Source organism: Henckelia pumila, chromosome 2 (genome assembly GCF_033568475.1).
Source record: "Henckelia pumila isolate YLH828 chromosome 2, ASM3356847v2, whole genome shotgun sequence".
In the NCBI taxonomy this organism is placed as follows: Eukaryota; Viridiplantae; Streptophyta; class Magnoliopsida; order Lamiales; family Gesneriaceae; genus Henckelia; species Henckelia pumila.
The window spans coordinates 61908282-61926097 of record NC_133121.1 but is presented as its reverse complement, the minus strand read 5'-3'; positions in this window follow the sequence as shown (position 1 = coordinate 61926097).

The window sequence follows — 17816 nt, the reverse complement described above, 5'->3', positions numbered from 1 at the left end:
TTTCGGGTTCTTCTCGAACTTCTTCGAGTTCCATCATCTCGCCTTTCTTATCCAATAAGAACTCCTTCTCCAAGAAGGTGGCATTCCTAGAAACAAACACCTTTGTTTCAGCAGGATAATAGAAATAATATCCGATTGAATTCTTCGGATACCCTACAAAATAACATAAGCTGGATCGACTATCCAACTTATCTCCCACTGTCTGCTTCACGTAAGCAGGACATCCCCAAATCCTTAAGTACGAATACTTAGGAGCTTTGCCATTCCATAACTCGTATGGTGTTTTGTCCACTGCTTTAGTGTGGACGTTGTTTAACAACAATACCGCCGTTTCAAGCGCATAGCCCCAAAACGAAGGTGGAAGCTCAGTGAAGCTCATCATAGATCGAACCATGTCCAACAAAGTTCGATTACGACGCTCCGATACACCATTAAGCTGTGGTGTCATAGGAGGAGTCCACTGAGAGAGAATCCCATTCTCTTTTAGATAGTCCAAAAACTCGGTACTTAAGTATTCTCCACCTCGATCCGATCGAAGTTCTTTAATACTTTTACCTAGCTTATTTTCTACTTCAGCCTTGAATTCTTTGAACTTTTCAAATGCTTCATACTTATATTTCATTAAATATAAATACCCATACCTTGAATAATCATCAGTAAAGGTAATGAAGTAGGTGTGGCCATGTTGAGTCCCAACTCTAAATGGACCACAAACATCTGTATGGATCAAATCCAACAGATTTTGACTACGCTCAGGTTTCCCCTTAAAAGGAGATTTAGTCATTTTCCCTTTTAGGCAGGATTCACAAGTAGGTAGAGAGTTAATTTCAGACATATCAAACATGCCCTCTCCCACTAGCTTGTTCATCCTCCTTGAGGAAATATGACCTAGTCTAGCGTGCCAAAGGTTTGCCGGGTTTTTGCTATCGATTTTCCTTTTGTTTGTTGTTGCCGGTTTATCAGCATAATTTATTGGAACGTCTTTTAGTTTTAAGTTGTATAGATCGTTTTCAAGTTGTCCATTTCCAATCAAACATTCATTCTTGTAAATATTGCAAATCCCATTCACAAAATTGCAAGAATAACTATCTCTATCAAGCATAGAAACAGAAATAATGTTTTTAATCAAATCTAGAACAAATAAAACATCTCTCAAAAAAACTTAAAATTGTTCTGCAAAAATGTCTCCTATAGCTTTGGATTTATCTCTGGAACCATTCCCGAGCCTTGACTGGGTCTTACCCATCCTTAGCCTATTACTTCTTGTCATCATTTGCAACTCATTGCAAATATGAGATCTACATCTGGTATCCAATACCCAAGAAGTTGTATTAAGAAAAACATTTTAATGTAAAAACATACCCTTTGCAGTTCGCAACTGCTTGAGGTATTCCTTGCAGTTACGTTTCCAATGACCGGGTTTCTTGCAGTGATGGCAAACTTGTTTAGACTTGTCCAATTTTGCATGTAACATTTGGCCTTGAGATCATGGTCCAACCATTTCTCTAGTTCGGCCAACCTTTCGGCAGTTACATCAGCCGGGGTTGTTTTCGGAGAAGCCTTTTCTATCACTTTAGAAAATCTTTTCCGAACTTAGGACAATCTTAACTTATGGAATCATTCTGTTTTGTTTGCGCCAATAAGTTTGTTTTGTTGGAGAATAGAAACATGTGGATTACTGAGATGAAACAGACAATTATCGATGATTGTTTAAGCAATTTACTAAGACATAAAATAGGCGAAATTTATTCTATGAATCTCACTCCCACTATTTTAACGATTTCACTACCCTCTAGTGAAAACGGGAAACTGTTTTCCTTAGTGAGAACATGGAGTCCAATTGACAAACTTATGGTCCCGAATAATATCAGCCAACCATAATTCTCAAAAGGTAGAGCCCAATTGCTTCCAAAGCAACCCCCATGTATTTACCTCATGTCCAATAAGGGCCCAATAATATGACGCCGTTTAAAGTGACATGTCAAGATGACCCATCAATATTAAGTTGTGATGGACGGTCGCCATGTGGATCCCCCAATAATATGAGCCGATCCCATGGGAGTTCCACCCAACTTACAACATGTGTCGATCCAATGTACAGCTTTCCGACGGATGGGCCCCCCCAATAATATGAGCCGGACCGTATCCGCGGGTAGCATCACATACATTGACCGTTGATGGAAGGTAGGAACATTTAAACAAATTTAAATTTCCTTTATTTATCTTGATATCAATTTTAAATCATATTTAAAATGAGGGATTTTTAATTATAAAAATTTGTCTCATCAATTTCAAATTATTGCATGCTTGCCGGATTCACGCAATTATGTCTAAAACATGCATACAATCATAATATCATATATTATATAGGATGATCGATTCCATTTCTAATTGACCCGTGGTTGCCAATCACGAGTCTTAGTCCAATCCTAGGTAATATGCAGTATGCAATGCAATCCTATTACATGTGCTTCCAATTTACATTTCTTCTGTCTTTATTGTCTGCTGGGCCCACCATCTTCAAATCTTGATCTCCCACTAAATCTAATGTATTTACAATAAATAACAATGACAAGTAGGGGATACATTTTTAGGGGGTGGGAACGGGTCATAAACCAAGCCCACTTTTATTACATATGACATTCATACTGGGCCATAAACCAGGCCCATTAATAAAACCAACAACAATAAAAACAAATGTAAATTCCTAACATACACCTACAAAATTGGTCATGGCAATCGATCATCCTTATCCAATAACATTTAATTCAAAATTAATTTATTGGATAACATGCAGTGGCAATTCAAATTTAAACAGGATAAAATCATATTTTATATATAAAATCTCATTTTACATATAAAATCATATTTTATCTCTTTATCAAATAAAATCATATTTTATCTACAAAATCCAATTTTATGGATAAAATCATATTTTACTCAATATATTCATAAGATCAAATCTTATCATCAATTGTACCAAAAATAATTGATTTCAAAATTCAATTTAAGGATAAAATATTAAAATTTTCCAAAAATTCAAATTTATCCAAAAATCAATTTTAAAGTTTACGGACTCGAACAATTCGATCCGAAATCTCGTGAACCAATCAAAAACAATTTTTGACCGGACCAAAAATAAAATTTTAACACATTAAAATTAATTTTAAATAAAAATTTAATTTTTCCCGCGGGCCGCCCGGGACACTCCCGGGCCGGCCCGCACCCGTGGGCGCGGGCCGGGGCAGCAACAGTTGCTGCCCTGGCGGCGCCGGGCGCCGCCCTGGGCAGCGCCCAGCGCTGCGCTGGGCAGCGCCGAGCACTACCCTGGCGGCGCTGAGATTGGTGTCTCTCAGTTGATTGAAGGCTATTGTACTTCTGGTTTGGAGTTTGAGACTTATAGGAGATCCATCAGAGTTTTTGCAATTCAGGCCAAACCAGAGTTGTTTAAGTTGATTAGAGAGGCTCTGAGATCTGATCCGAGCAGTCAGGGTTCGATATAGAGGGTCAGATCAGGTCATCAGTCAGAATTTCAGGTCAGGGATGATGTTTTATTCGTGAATAACCGTATTGTTGTGTGCGACATTTCTGAGTTGAGACAGTGTATTCTTTGAGAGGCGCATTTCAGTCGGTTCAGTGTACATCCCGGAGGCCGGAAGATGTATAATGACTTGAAGACTTAGTTCTGGTGGAAACAGCTGAAGGTAGATGTCACAAGGTTTGTTTCCCGTTGTCTGAATTATCAACAGGTGAAAGCCAAGAGGAAGAAACCAGGTGGATTATTGCACATTTTGCTAGTTTCGGAATGGAAGTGGGATCACATCTCTGTTGGAAAACTGGCGTTCAGATCAATCACGATTGATACCCGGTGCAGCGGAAGTTTAAAAATTTTATTATGGAACAATTCCATAGTGTGGGTATCAACCGTTCAACGATTAAATTATAAGTGTGTGTAAAATTTAAATAACAATTATTAAATTTTACCTTCAATCTCGAATCGAGATTATTGGACTCCAACAGATTTCTCTGCTCTTGTTGTCTCTCCCTGGAACCGATGAACTCCTTCAATCAGGTCCACGAATGGAGGTTTAATCCCTCTGATAGATTGCACTAGAAAATCTATCAGAAGTTTTCTGCGAAGAGAATAACGAATTTGATTCGCTTATTCCAGACTGCAATTCAAAATCACAGACCGGAATTTCTCTGACAGAGAGAGGGAGGGGTCGGCCGAAATATTCTTGAGAGGAGGCTAGGGTTTCGAAATTTTGCTCTCAAAATTATGACCAGTTGTGTCTAATTTCTGTACTGCAATAACTTATTTATAATGCAGGCCACTAACAGCTTAGGGCCCATTAGTCATAAGTTGAGGCCCGACAAGCAAAGCCCGCACGTTCAGAAATTAATATAAAATTCATCGTGACTCCGATTGATGAACCGATTTCACCAATGTGCACAGAAACCATTTCTGCACATTATAAAGTCAAGATAAATTTTCCTGAATCCGAATTCAGTGGTTTCCAAAAATGTCCATCCCTATGTCATTTTAGGAAATCCTACTCCCTTACTCTTATTTAAGAAGTCCAACTTCTTTATTCATTAAATTTAACTCTTTAAATTTAACTATCTCAACGGGGATTAAAACTCCATTACACTGTGTGACCCTCAATGGTTCAGGGATACAGCTAGCCGTGGGCTCACAACTCCTTGTGACTCGGAACAACACTTTCCGACTTGCCCAACGAATCATGGTAAAGCGCCTAGCAACATCGCCCCATGATTCCCTAGGTATCACTGATAGTGCCTACAAGAACCAGTAGATTTTGGTTAGCGTACAGTACGGTCCCTTCATCCAAATATCCCGATCGAATCAACAACCATTGGTATATCGAGAGTCGCTCAAGATTCGATAACTATGCAATACATCTTGAAGATCAAATTAGTGACATCGCATGTGCTACTAAGAAACCATTTCTTAAATCACATCAAGTACTCTGGCCAGAGATTCGTCACACTAATATCTCCTCAGATCGCATAGGATATCCACACTCGCAAGTATGTGGTGAATCCTTGACAACAATGCATCGACTCCTATATGTGTTGTAACTGTACCCAATCCCGACACCTGATGACCCCCATAGAGTCGGTAAACGAGTCAAAGCACAGTACTAGCATATAGAGTCTCCATGATGTTTCAAGTAGTAAGGACTAATGTTGTACAACCAAAACCGCGGACTTTATCCACTCGATAAGTGATAACCACTTGGAAAGTCCGGATAGGGTAGTTCGATTATTCATCCTATGAATATCCATTTGCATGCTTCGAACATCTCCATGTTCCCTACCAATGAAACGTGGTACTCCACATCGCAAATGCTAGTCTCAAACTCGAGCGATCCTTATCCTTATTATCGGACGGCTCAATCGACTAGGAACAGTTTAGAATATACAGTGACTATCAGATGTATTTCATGATAGACATCCCCATGTTCTACCACATCTTACATACACTATAGTATATTCAAGGTCTTTATCAAAACAACAATAGTATATCATAATATAACAATATGAAGAAAGATAAAGTCATTGCCATTAATAAAAGTGTAAATTACATTAAACAAAAGATCGTTTGTACAAAGAGTCATCAAAGCCCATAGCCACAAGTTGGCTCACTGGGCACCCACTCTTTCAATCTCTATGGATTTCGTCATGAAGCTACCGCGTTCAGTCAGAGGTTGTGATGCAATTTGGGTAGTGATTGACCGGCTGACGAAATCTGCTTGTTTCATTCCTTATAGAATGACATACCGTCACGACTTGATGACCGAGTTATACTTCAGAGAGGTTGTGAGATTGCACGGCGTGCCTTATTTTGGGATGAGATTTCAGAATCACCTGAGTTGGGTCCAGATATGATTCGTGATATGGCAGAGCAGGTGAAATTGTGTAACGCCCCACTGTATCAAGACTAGTCTTTTCAGCGTTCTTATGTCCTCACTCACACGCACCCTGAGAAACTTCCCAGGGGGTCACCCATCCTATAATTTCCCCAAGTCAAGCACGCTTAACTTTGGAGTTTTTATGTGATGAGCTCCCGAAAAGAAGATGCACCTTCTTGATATGAGTAGCACATATGAAATCTTTTAAACTCTCCTCAACTATGCAGTCCCATACCTACACAATCTCAGAATCCCTCTCTTTCCGGCAGAATCGGTTCATTCATGTCTCCCTCCGCCTAGAAGCCTTTCAGGAGCCGCTCATTGTCCGTGCAACCTCTTGGCACCGGCGATCACTCCCCGCCTCTTCAGCCCCGGGCGTCATATGCCCACCAGCTTCCGCTTGGTTCGTCCCCGAACCATACCGTACTAAGAGAGGTCGGATTTGATACCATTTGTAACGCCCCACTGTATCAAGACTAGTCTTTTCAGCGTGCTTATGTCCTCACTCACACGCACTCTGAGAAACTTCCAAGGGGGTCACCCATCCTATAATTTTCCCAAGTCAAGCACGCTTAACTTTGGAGTTCTTATGTGATGAGCTCCCGAAAAGAAGATGCACCTCTTGATATGAGTAGCACATATGAAATCTTTTAAGCTCTCCTCAACTATGCAGTCCCATACCTACACAGTCTCAGAATCCCTCTCATTCCGGCAGAATCGGTTCATTCATGTCTCCCTCCGCCTAGAAGACTTTCAGGATCCGCTCATTGTCCGTGCAACCTCTTGGCACCGGCGATCACTCCCCGCCTCTTCAGCCCCGAGCGTCACAAGTTGATTCAAATCAGAATGAAGACAGCCCAAGACAGACAGGCCAAGTATGCGAATGTCCGATGCAGACCACTGTGTTTTGATCAGGGAGACCGAGTGTTTCTGAAGATTTCTCCGTTCCGAGGTACTGTCAAATTCGGGAAAAGAGGGAAGTTGTCGCCGAGGTTCATTGGACCGTATGAAATTTTGGAGAAGATAGGCAATCTTTCCTATAGGATTGCTCTTCCTCCGTCTCTTTCAGGCATCCAAGATTTGTTTCACATCTCGATGTTGCGGAAATATCATCCGGATCCCTCCCATGTTCTTCAGCCAGATAAGGCCGAACTCGATGAGACTCTAAGTTACTTCGAGAGACCGATTCAGATTCTTGATAGGAAAGAGAAGCAGCTCAGAAACAAGTCGATTCCGTTAGTGAAGATTCAGTGGAGTCGTCACGGAGTTGAAGAGGCAACTTGGGAGACCGAATCTGATATGAGGGAGCGATTTCCAGAGTTATTCGATTGATGTGAGTTTTTCTTCAGTATGATTCTTTCTTGTTTCAATTGTGATCTGTCAGATTTCGAGGACGAAATCGAATTTTAGAGGGGAGAATTGTAAGGCCCTGAAATTAATTATTTTGTGATTAGGAGAGTTGATTATTATTTATTTTGGAGATTATTTGAGCCGAGATTGAATCGATTTAATTTGGAGTACTTTCAGGGACCGAATTGCTAATTTGTCGGTTGACTATTCTATGGGAGTGTTATAATATTATTATTTACCTATCATCCTATCTCACCATCACTCCTATCCTTCCTCCCACATGCCAACCGAAACCAAGAGAAAGCCATGGACGATTCTCCAAGCTTTTCTTTCTTATGATTCGCACGATCCGACCGTCTGATTTTTGTTCCGAGTTGAGATTCACGATCACCGCAACGAGGGCTTTGTTTTGACGTAAGTTTTGCTGCGATCCATGAACTTTGATTTTTGTCGGGTTGTCAGAATTTGATAATCTTCGGATATGTTTTTCTTGAGTTAGCATAGACCGTGTATTCAAAGTCGGTTTGGAAAAATATCGAAGTTTGGATTTTATGTGATTTTTTGGAGCTTAATTTCGAAAATGGTTTTTTGGATTTTGGTTGGATTTGGTCGTTTATGTTGGTTTAGTAGACAGTTTGAATTGTGTTCATGATGATTGTTGATTGGAGATTTTTGGTTTGACCATTTATAGCCGTTATGCCGTCGAAATCAAGTTTTGGATTATCGGTTGTATTGTTTCGGTTTGATTTCCGGGTTTTGCTTGAGTTGATGAATTGATATCGAATCCGTATGTTCTACATTTCAGAGTTTGATTGAAGGATTCGGGTTTGGAACGAACTTGGGAGTTTGAACCGATTCGAGAGTTGAAGACGGTATAGTGTTGAACTTCTTGTATTGATTCTTTTTGATTCGATTCGATATTGATTGAGTTCGTTGTTATTTTCAGATTTGAATCCTCGACGAACTTGAAATGTAAAAGACGACATTGAATTGAATGAGGTTTGAATACTCGAGTTCGATTGATTCTCGAGTCCCTAAAATCACATACTGCATGTTTATTTGTTGATGTGAACTTGATTGATTATTTTGTTTACACTTGCATTCATATTGAGCCGAATATTTGATTCGTTTTGAAATTAGACGATTTATGGAGCTATATTGAAGTGGCTTTGGATTTCGAGTTTTTCCAAGTGCTAGAATACTTCTTATAGTTGCTCTGAAGTCTAGGGGTTTGAATTGTACAACATCCACCCCAAATGGGAGTGTAGGTGGGTTGTTTGTAATGACTTGACCCCGGGATCCCAATCAAATACCGACTGATATTTCGATTATCTGACTTGATAATCACGACTTTTGAATTCATGCATACTATAGTGGCCCATATCCAGAATTAACGATAATGAGTAATTATCGTGTGATCATGTTAGATTTAGTAAAACGTGATTAAAGAGACTTCTAAATGGATTAACGGAGCCCGGAAATAGACCCAAAATGATCAGAAATGGTCCGGAGGGTCAGACAGATCGGAAGCTCCGAAGTTAGGATCGGATGCTCCGAAGGTGATCGGAAGCTCCGATGAACGATCGAAAGCTCCGATCAAATTACGTAATCCATGACATGTGGTTGATCGGAAGCTCCGAACAAGATCGGAAGCTCCGATAACCCCTATCCGAAGTCAACCAGTGAGATTTTGACACGTGGCATATTAGGATGTTCGAAAGCTCCGATGGCAGGATCGGACGTTCCGATCGAGGATCGGAAGTTCCGATCAAGGATCGGAGGTTCCGATCGATGCCTATAAATATAAGGTCCGAGGCATTTATTTCTTGCCAATTCCGAATTCTCTCCTTCGCCCTCGTGTTCCTATTTTAGGGCTTTGGGTACTCTTATTTTAGAGTTGGAGTATGATATTGGTTTTAGTATAGTCAGACAGTGTCTGACATAGTAGCGGAGCAGTGCTCGTGTTGTAGAGCCGTGTTTGAGGCTGTGGATTCGCAGCAGGGGAGTGCCCTAGTTGCGGGATAGTCGCCATCAGTGGGCTGACGACGGACGCAGGTATAGCTATGGTCTCCTTAAATTATTTAGGAGTATGAAATAGCTTAGTTAAGGCTTTTAGAGCTTATTGAATGATGCATGGGTATTTGTATTGTAGACTTGATGATAGTCTTGAAACCTAGAGTGGGACTACTAGGACTGCCTTAGAAAGGTACGTAAGTACTGACTGAGATTGCCAGCGGATATGCATGCTTATATGTTGCATTTATGTGTTTGCATGTTATTATTGTTATGCGGCATGTGAATATCATCTTGTGCCCGTACGTCTGTATATCTTTTGAGATGAGCAAGTTAGGGTTGCTCAGCCCTGTTAGGACGTTTGATATCGAGTACCCTTAGGTACTGATACTTGAAGGACTCCGTGGTCCGCGTCCGTGATTCGGGAATGAGTGGTCGCACACAGTGGTTAGCTACCTCGATGTGACGAGCTTATATTTCAGGCGCCAGTCTGAGCAGTTGTATACAGTTATCCCAGATATGGATATCCTGTCATTTGCATGCATCATATTTGTATGTTTATCCGTGCTTTCGTATTGAGCTTAGAGCTCACATCCAGTATTTTCTGTGTATCTGGATACCCTATTCGACGGGGCAGGTGTAGGTGTAGGTGCAGGATTGAGCACAGGAGCCTGGAGTAGCCAGTGACCTTGAAGACAGCAGGATTAGCTGTAGGTTTTATTTAAATTCGATTCGAATGGGTTGTATTAATTGAGTTTGTTAGCCGGTTGTATTCTGTAGGTCTGCTTGTATTTAGTCTTCCGCAACGATTTTATTTAATGCATGCTTAATTATGCTCTTAACTCTGATTAGGTAGTGGATCCGGGATGGGTCGCTACATTTATGGTATCAGAGCTGCATGCAAGGGACTTAGGAAATTGATAATAAGACTTCTTGATTATCCTTGTAGGATTTATTGAGGCCTAGCAAAAGAAGATTTGGTTCTTCATTGCCAAGGTTTGCGGCAGAAGTTTTTACTATAAGAAATGCAACAATGATGAAAACACCAGTAGTAGTATATCGATAGATAGACTGACTGCTGTGGACGGTTCATCATTCGATGCATTGGGATGTTGATCGAAGAACATATGGATTCCAGCCAGGGAAGAATGGAAGAAAAGATCGGGTATATCGCGTCAGATATCTCTGAGGGTTTTTTGGAACGAATGGTGTATAATAATACATGTGGTTCCAGTCCTTGAAGATTCTCCACTCATAGTTGGAGAGATTGTCAGATAGACCTTTACCAGGGAATACCTTGAGTGCCTAAGGCATGATAGGTTTTGAGCTTAAGGTCTGTAAACTCGTGCAGAACATGGTTTTGCCGGTATGCTTTTATCGATGCTTCTGGTAGGCATACAGAAAACTTCATGTTCAAAATCATGATTTGGTTACAAGAAGAACGCTGATGGTAGATCGTGAGCAGAAGAAGTCGACTGATATGCACTGACGCAGAGCATAGCTGGTTAGCTATCACGTGCCATTTCTCCGAAGTTCTTCACAGGAGGACATGTAGAGAGACTTGGACGGGAGTATGCTTGTATCGATGCGTGTGCCGATGGGAAGCTTCATGCTCAAGGGACGAAGACAAGTTCGATGATTTTAAATACTGTATTGTTGTAGTTGTAAATAGTATTTCAGTTGTAATGAATCATCAGAATTTGGTTGTATCAGTTCAAGTTATTGGATGTACATTTTGTTGTATTTTGAATACTGTATGTATTACATGGGATTGTAATGAAGGAATTTGTACATAACTTGAAGTAATGATACATGTGTTACTTATTCAGCAATTCGTGATTAATTGCAAGTAATTTTATAAAGTTTGGCTTGGAATTAGTTGATTGGTAATCAACTAGAATAGCTCATGGATTTTGAGTAAGCCAGCGGTAACGTATTGACATGGGGTTAGTCTTGGTGTTTTCCTATGGCTGACCTAATTATTCGTTTGACTGGGTTAGTGCCATTGATGAGGTAATTCATCTGGGGGCATGAAAATATTGATCTTGTTTGGAATTTTTAGTTTTTGTTCTAAGTTGTTTCCTTAGGACAGTAATCTGATTGGCCTTCATAGGTTGAGACTTCGTGATGATGGGATTTCATCGGGATACCAAGTCGAGTATATGCCGAGAGTTGTGGACTATGACCATGACTAGACATGATGGAGCGCGACCCTATGCCAGTGTTACTCTGGGAGTCTTTCGTACTTCGGAGAATGCTTGGAAGCCTTCGTGCTTCAGGATTTGGCGGTGGGAAGGCTACTTAGTCTAAATTTTTGGTAACAGTCACGACGGGGTATGGCATTGGATTGGATGCCTGGTTAGGTATCGGCGGTCTAGATATCGTCTGACTGTCGTCAGAGATATTGGTTTGCTGTTTTTATCATAAGGACCAGTCTTGGAGGGATTTTTCCTTGACGAGTGCGTACTCTGAGCAGACAGTTTTAGTCTATTGGATACTGCTAGACTAGTGGATCTAGTCGGTATTTGGATACTCTTGTGATAAGGGTTATCCAGGAGATGGGTTTGTGAAATTCATGAAACATTTGACTCGGGGATGAGTAGTTTTCAGCATTGATGGTTTCCTTCAATGATAGATTATATCCGATGCTAAGGATTGTACATGACTATTTGAGGCGTGAGGATAGCGTGATTTATGCCAGTGTACACTTGGTGGTGATTTCAGGTGGGACACCGTGGCAAGTAACCTCAGTTTTGATTTGTTGCAGTCTTAGCAAGAGATATAGTTATCAAAAGCATGTTCAGCGATAGTTGAAATCTTTCGGACTTGTATTGCGGCTTGGGTTGAACGAGTCCTTATGATCATCTTGAATGAATATAGACAGTGGATATTATGTCTAGACTGGTGCAGGTTTAGCACTAGTGACTACTTGTAACTGTTGTCTGACTCTGTCAAAGATGAGTGGTTGAATCAGCTTTGATTCTTTTGATTCCAAGTATTTGGGATATGCGGACGTGTGGCAGTGAGATCATCAATATTGATCGAGCCATGAGAGTTTCATTGATCAGTGATTGTCTGATTAGGGTTGATATCGTCAGGCATGGCGAGAGCTACAGTATATCGATTTGATTGATCAGATTATTCCAATCGGTACAGATGGGATATAGTGAATCAAGAAGTACTGGGAATGGTAATTTAAGTATGGTATGCCTTGATATAACGATTCAAGTGCATTTAGGAAATTCTTTAGTCGCTAAGGGATCTACAGGAATGCGGGAATCGAGACTTTTGGATTCTGCGGATCACGAAAGTGGTCATTAGTTGGCTCTTGTGATCGTAGTTGTTGGTAACGTTGCTTTGACTACCAGTGACGGATTTTGATCTGAGCATTGCTTGGTGTTAGCAATGAATTATTCAGTTTGCGGAAATATGATTCAGTGATTGTCCCAGGTTTGTCAGTGGAAGAATTTTGAATACTGTTGGTCAGAGTGTTTTGCTTGGGATGCTTCCAGCAGATTTCTCAATATTTGTTCTTGAGAGGCGATTCGACAAGTGCTTATGGATTTCAATGAACATTAGCAAGTTTGAATTAGTTGTTTCATGGGATGAGACAACAGCTGAGACTTGTGTTTCTGAGTCTGGCAGGGTTGTTGTCACTGATATCCCAGTGCGTTCTGATATGCTGTGTCATTGAGAGGTTGAGATAGCAGGATTGCCGCTAGTATTGATAGATTTTGTGCGGGATGTAGTTGAATCCGTTTGGTTATCCCCGCTAGGGAGCCAAGGATTTGGTTATCTGGAACAGGATTAACCGGAATCGATTTTGTCGATACTATTTCTAGTTTCGAGATAGAAGTAAGCATCTAATATAAACTACTGCTGAGGATGGTGTTGGTCCATTTGGGAGTTTCAGCATGATGATAGTGAATTTCGAGGCGACGACCTCGAAGGGTGCATTAAAACAAGAAATTGTGTACAAGGATTTTGTAGCAATTGGGGTTAATAAGCAGAGATTTTGTCATCTGTTTACTTAGTTGGTACTCTTTGGGAAACATTCATTGAGAAAAGTGAGTACTGAAAGTACGTACTATAACGCCAGGAATTGTCAGGATTTTGTTGTTATCCATGGAAGGATGACTAATACGATTGAGTAGATGCTATCTACGATAGCGAGATTCGGTTCAAGGTTTATTGCAATCAGTCTAAGGGTTTCAGATGGTTAGAGTCGTGTGCAGTGGTGCGATTTCTCTGCGAGCTGGTGGCCGGTAGTTGCCATTTCTATTCGCATAAAGTACTATTTTGGAAGATAAATTTTATCCTTCGTGATAAAAAGTAACCCACACGAGTTCTTGAAAAAGGGATATCTAGGATTTGACCGAAAGTCGAATTTAGATCGATTTGTTTAGAGCTTTGCGATAACGTCAAGGGATGCGATGTTATCGTTACTCTAGTGAAATACAATGTCCTGTATCTGGTTTTATCGTGGGCAGCGATGGAGTTCGTGCATGTCTAGAGAATAGCTGATGGCTAGTTACGATCTTAGCAGGAGTGTCATCGCTAAGATTTGTAGGCAGTGTGGCTGATACAGTCGGAAATTTGGACCGAAGGTGCCGTGTTGTTGCGGTTATCGATGGATAACTGACGATAGTCAGTAGTGTTACTCGATTCTCGCAGGATTGCTAATAAGAAGGCAGTGATCTCCAGAGTGATTGTTAAAAGAGTGCGAGTTTGAAATCAGTGCGAATTATTAATCGAGTTTATGTTCTGATGTGGTTCAGTGAATGAACAGACCTTGCAAGTTTAGCGAGGTTTGGTATTGTCGAAGGTTATTTGACCGGATGTTTTGAACCGGAACTACTAATGAATTGGACGAATGGTTTATACTATAGTCCCAAGGTTTACCTTATATTTCGAGGACAAAATCCTTCTAAGGTGGTGGTAATGTAGTGGCCCATATCCAGAATTAACGATAATGAGTAATTATCGTGTGATCATGTTAGATTTAGTAAAACGTGATTAAAGAGACTTCTAAATGGATTAACGGAGCCCGGAAATAGATCCAAAATGATCAAAAATGGTCCGGAGGGTCAGACAGATCGGAAGCTCCGAAGTTAGGATAGGATGCTCCGAAGGTGATCGGAAGCTCCGATGAACGATCGGAAGCTCCGATCAAATTACGTCATCCATGACGTGTGGTTGATCAGAAGCTCCGAACAAGATCGGAAACTCCGATCACCCCTATCCGAAGTCAACCAGTGAGATTTTGACACGTGGCAGATGACGATGTTCGGAAGCTCCGATGGCAGGATCGGACGTTCCGATCGATGCCTATAAATATAAGGTCCGAGGCATTCATTTCTTGCAAATTCCGAATTCTCTCCTTCGCCCTCGTGGTCCTATTTTAAGGCTTTGGGTACTCTTATTTTAGAGTTGGAGTAGGATATTGGTTTTAGTATAGTCAGACAGTGTCTGACGTAGTAGCGGAGCTGTGCTCGTGTTGTAGAGCCGTGTTTGAGGCTGTGGATTCGCAGCAGGGGAGTGCCCTAGTTGTGGGATAGTTTCCATCAGTGGGCTGACGACGGACGCAGGTATAGCTATGGTCTCCTTAAATTATTTAGGAGTATGCAATAGCTTAGTTAAGGCTTTTAGAGCTTATTGAATGATGCATGGGTATTTGTATTGTAGACTTGATGATAGGCTTGGAACCTAGAGTGGAACTACTAGGACTGCCTTAGAAAAGTACGTAAGTACTGACTGAGATTGCCAGCGGATATGCATGCTTATATGTTGCATTTATGTGTTTGCATGTTATTATTGTTATGCGGCATGTGCATATCATCTTGTGCCCGTACGTCTGTATATCTTTCGAGATGAGCCAGTTAGGGTTGCCCTGTTAGGACGTTTGATATCGAGTACCCTTAGGTACTGATACTTGAAGGACTCCGTGGTCCGCATCCGTGATTCGGGAATGAGTGGTCGCACACAGTAGTTACCTACCCCGATGTGACGAGCTTATATTCCAGGTGCCAGTCTGAGCAGTTGTATACAGTTATCCTAGATATGGATACCCTGTCATTTGCATGCATCATATTTGTATGTTTATCCGTGCTTTCGTATTGAGCTTAGAGCTCACGTACAGTATTTTTTGTGTATCTGGATACCCTATTCGACGGGGCAGGTGTAGGTGCAGGATTGAGCACCAGGAGCCTGGAGTAGCCAGTGACCTTGAAGACAGCAGGATTAGCTGTAGGTTTTATTTAAATTCGATTCGATTGGGTTGTATAAATTGAGTTTGTTAGCCGGTTGTATTCTGCCGGTCTGCTTGTATTTAGTCTTCCGCAGCGATTTTATTTAATGCATGCTTAATTATGCTCTTAACTCTGATTAGGTAGTGGATCCGGGATGGGTCGCTACACATACATCCACCCTCACTTGATTTATTGATGATTGTTAGATTTCAATATGAGGTGTTTAATTGATATTGTATGCCTGTCTCTTTTACTTAGAAATTATATTTCTAAGCGGGTTATCCGGCTGTTATTTTTGTTTGTATGTGTACTTGACAGCAGGAGGATCAGGAGCTGGACCGAGTCATTTGGGTTAGCTCGGGGTGGGAATGATAGAAGTGAGACACCATGTGTCGTAGGGTTGTGCCTTTTGGACTCGTATTATTTTGATTAGTCGAACAAACCCTATCGTCAAACTTGATATGTTTTATTTTGGGCATAAACTAGAATATTGTATGTTCTAAATATTTATATGTATGTGCATGGGTTTTGTATTGATTGGAGATGCCTTTGTTTGATTATTTTCGGAATCCTGCTATGTTCTGTCCATTTGGCATGCGCGCGAGGAGCCTGGAGGGGCTCTGTTTTCTTTGCATGTGCGCGCGTGAGCACTTCCCTCGTGCGGGAGCGAGCATCTCGCAAGGCCTTTGTCCTCTTTGCCTGCGCGCGCGCGAGGCGATAGCTCGCGCGGGTGCGGGTCTTTTTTTTTTAAAAAAAAATTTAATTCGTTTTCCTCGGCTCTTTGTGTTCGATTGTGTTTGATTATTCGAGATTAGAAGATTAGAAATGGGTTCTCATAGAAAAGGTTAAATTAAATAAAAATTTAATGAATGAGGTGAGTTGTTCGTGACTTAGACGTGCAATGATAGGTCGGGGGATGCCCTGGCTCACTTTTCAAAATTTAGACAAGTAGTACGAGGCTGGGAGACATCTCGGCTTCCCTACCAACCATATGTGTAGTTTAATGTTTAACAGGAAAAATCTCGGAATCCCTACCAACCAGATGTGTAGTACGGTGTTTAACGGGAGAAATCTTGGCATCCCTACCAATTCAGAGGGGAAATGTGGTGTTTAACGGGAGAAATCTCGGCATCCTTGCCGGCATAGTACTGTAGCCATTGATCGATCAAAACAATAGTAACAATCGAGGATCTAAATTCGCAAGATAATTGAAAAAGGGAAATTTATCATGAATGTCATATTTTCATTGCATACTGTGAATTTTCTACTTCGCGCATGTATTGTATTTCATTCGTGCAAGATCATTGTATACGTAGTATTATTTTTAGTATGCCGCATGTATTTTGAACCCTTGATATTTATAGCGCAAATCTTGTTGAGCTTTTAGTCTCACTATTGTACTTGTTGCAGGTGAGTTCGTTGATGAGGCAGCGGGGCAGGATCCTCAGAGCCTGTTGTGAAAATTCCTCGCAAGCGTACGATTGTCAAGTTTTAATATAGTGATTAATTCAGATATCGATCCCACAGGGAGTAAAATGAAAATATTTAGTACTTGTAATTAAAATAGTCTAAATTTTATTTAGAAAATAAATAATCAAGAATTTAGCAATAAAAATAAATTAATTAAGAGATTTAAAAGAACGCACACAACTTTCAGATTAAAAATCAATCAGAGAAAAATGGTCTAGAGGTATAGATTTCACCTGGTTTCAACAACAATCAATCTTAATTAATTAATCTTCATGAATTCCAATCAATTAATAACCAAGAATACTTAAGTTTATTATTTCCCTCTCCCGAGCAACAAATAATGTTTATCAACTAAAACTAAATTCCAATATCCCTATTAAGAATTTATCGCAGTGATCTATCACAAAACAATATTCTTTTTAAAAGCTCTGTTAAAATCATACACTCTCCCGAGCTGTATAAGTAATTAACAGTGTAGTTTCTAATGTCCTATTCAAAATCTCCTCTCCCGAGCAATGATTTCAAATAAATATAACAAATCAATTATTGATCAGATAATTGAAAAGACAGTCAATTCTAGAAAAAACAATTAATCTAGAAGAAACTCAATTCAATAAAATCAAAAATTCATGAAAGCGTCTACACCAGGTTCCATCCGACCTCTAGACTATAAAAATTAGTTCATAATAAAATTTTGAAAACAATAAATAATAAATCCAAATATATTCAGAATTAATAAAATAAAAGATAAAAAAAACAAATCCGTCGTCGATGCCGTGTCCGGACTATCAAACTCCGT